Raw genomic sequence first — 3,242 nt, forward strand, 5'->3', positions numbered from 1 at the left:
GCGCGAGATTTGAGCGCGAGGCGCGTGCCGAGTTCGGATGTTTTCGCGCGGTTTTCTCGCGCGTGGAACCCGTCAGGTGTTGGACGTATGGCGGATTTCAAAAGGCGGCCGAGGGTGTACGGGTTTGATAAAACGCAATCTGTGAGATACTCGCCACTGATTACACCCGCCACCGGTGACAGGCAGCGCGTGCGAGCGGTCGCCGTCACGTCTTCAAAGTTCTTCAGAGAAAAATCAACCCCATTCCCCACATGTCGCTTCGCACACGCTCCAACACACACGCCGGATTCCTATAGTGGTCAATTATTAATAACGCGGAGAAAAAAAAATCATAGCTGTTTTGTAGAAATCATGGTCAAAACGATCCATACCGAGACACAGTAATGATAAGCAACCAAATAAAAACACAATCAATGTAATTTCTCAGAGTACTCTGTTGCACATGTGACATAAATTCTGATGAATAATTAATACCTATTTCGGTTTTAATTATAGGTGTTCATGCGTGAATTTTGTTTTGTATCATAAGTTTAGAATGTAAAATGTTTTCAATAAATTAAGTATTTGAAATAATGCATTAAAATATTTATTAATGGTAATAGGCTATTTTTTAAACATTAAATTTAAAAATTGCTTTCGAGATTTTTATTGGTTCTCACATTTAATGATATTTTCTGCGAGTTTTTTTTGTGTCAAGAAAGTACATATTTTATAACGAGACATTTTTTTAAATTGTAAAACAAATCATTCTTTATTGAAGATAGAGGTGTTACAGCCGAAAACAAACTAGACTAAACAAGACTACAATAGACTAGAATTTAAAAAAATAGTTGCTTAAAACAATTGATTTAGAGTTTAAAACATAAGTAATTAAAACAACAACAAAAACAAAACAAAAAAATAATAAAAAAAACAGGTGGTTATGTAATTTTTATGTTATTTTTATTTTTTTATTATTATTATTTTTATTATATATATATATATATATATATATATATATATATATATATAAACAGGTGGTTATGTTTTAACATAACTAATATTACATGATTAATTAATCAATGTGCTCTAATGATGTCGTTAAACAAAACAAACTTTAATATTAAATTAATACATTTTAAAACGTATACCGGAAAATGGTGAACAGAAAACAGATTAATTTTGTTCATCGATAAAATGTCGATATAACCATATTCTAGATTTGTTAGACACTAAATAGCTGTAGGTTAGTATTTGCTGAAGTGTCCACCCTTCACCTGAAATAATACAGATTGAAACTAAATGACAGTTATTGTATCTGTTTACAGTAATCATGCCCTGCAGAACATTTAGAACAATATTTTCTTCACTTTCCTCATTATTACTTTTTAAAAACACTTTAAAAAATCATTTTAGGATAATTTGTTTAGTCATACGAAAAACATTCTCACAAAATATTGCATCAGAAATTTTAAAAAAGTACCTTCTCTCAATACACATACATAAATATACGTACGCGCACACGCGTACTGAAATACGTCTCACGCACGCACACACACACACACACACACGCACACACACACACCTGCCTAGCACACGATTAAGAAAATGTTAAAAATATTGAATTATTTCTAACAGAATAACAGATTCTGAGAAAAAAAATACATTCAAAACTTTCAGTGGAAATTTGTATTCACTATTTTAATTTCTCGAAAACACATGTACTAATTTCAAGTCAAGCCTTGTAGCACTTGATGAAATATAGTGTTATATAATCTTCTTCATTGTAGTTTTTTACGTCGCACTTTGCATATTGCTCATGTTTATTTTCCACAAGCTGTCGACGAACATTTTCCTGACAATAACAAAACAGCCGTTACCTTTGAATTTGACAAAGACAGTTGGTGTACGGGGCCAGGCCGGCCTGTCATTAGCTTTGAACGGCCACACTTCGCGTCACGCCGTGCATTTCGGAAGTGATCAGCTGAAACGATTCCCCCCACCCCCCACCCCCCCACCCCCCAGTCTAATCACCCGTCCGTCCATTTATCCATTGGTATGTCCATTATCTGATCTGAATTTCCTTTGGTCAAACTCTGACTATTAACGGAATTCTGACCCTACCCCGTTTATTCTTCTATTTAGCCGACCGTTTAATCGTTCTGACGTGCATGCGACGTAGAATCGAATCACATTAGTTGATCCATTCTCCGATTGTTTTTTGCCCGCGTCACAACCAGTCCACAACGACTAGTATATCAAAGACAGTGGTATGTACTGTCTGCATTAAAATCAGCATTTCATAAAAAAAAAAAAATCAAAATTATTTCACTACATTTCTAAAACCAACTATATCTTTCCTCGTCAATCCACGATGATTACACTAATTGCGGTGAATCGCCAGTGTACATTTGCTTGAGTTGGCCGACCTTACTCGGATGACCTACCAGTATTGTATTTTCTCCTTCCACGGTATGTACTCATACGCGTATCTTATCGGAAGCCGGACTCGGGATAGACGTGTTCGAAACCATAAAGGTATATGAACACGTTAAAAACCTAACCATAACCATCATAAGCGTACGAGACCTGGAAGTGTGTGTGTGTGTGTGGGGGGGGGGGGGGGGGGGGGGGGGGGGGGGGGGGGGGGGGGGTACTGTCAAAACCTCAAATTCGGGCAAATATTACAGAGATATTCAGGTGAAATGTGCTAGCATGAGACCTTTTCACTATGTATTTCCATCATTCTACACTCAAAATTAGTTGTAATCCATGTACAAATGCGTACCCTATATATAGCTGTTTGGTAGTAATGGTAATATGAATATGTGTTGTTATCAAGATTCGGGTATTTTCGTTTAATTCGGGTAAAAACCAGCCTGTGCCACTACAAAAATGAGATCCCGTATACCTATGGTATGTGCTATCCTGTCTGTGAGAAAGAACGTATAAACGATTTGTAGCTGTTTGTCGGTAAAAAAGTTACATAACATATCATGGCAGGTGATTTCTCTCCTATATTAAAGCCTCGTTAAGTGTGGAAACAGCCAATTGTTAAACAACAAACAGTCATAGTTTAAAATGTGCTGAGTTACACATTCCTTCTCTTTCGTTTTCTTAAAGGAGCGGGGTCTAGCTCCGTCGGTAGATCGCTTCCATGAGGTGCTTCTGCCGAAGGATCGAATCCCTTCTGAGGTCCCCTCTCTGATATAGTTTTTTTTCCGTCCCAACCAGTACCAACTGAAAACATTTTTGTTTTGTTA

Source organism: Gigantopelta aegis, chromosome 10 (assembly GCF_016097555.1).
Source record: "Gigantopelta aegis isolate Gae_Host chromosome 10, Gae_host_genome, whole genome shotgun sequence".
Taxonomy (NCBI): domain Eukaryota; kingdom Metazoa; phylum Mollusca; class Gastropoda; order Neomphalida; family Peltospiridae; genus Gigantopelta; species Gigantopelta aegis.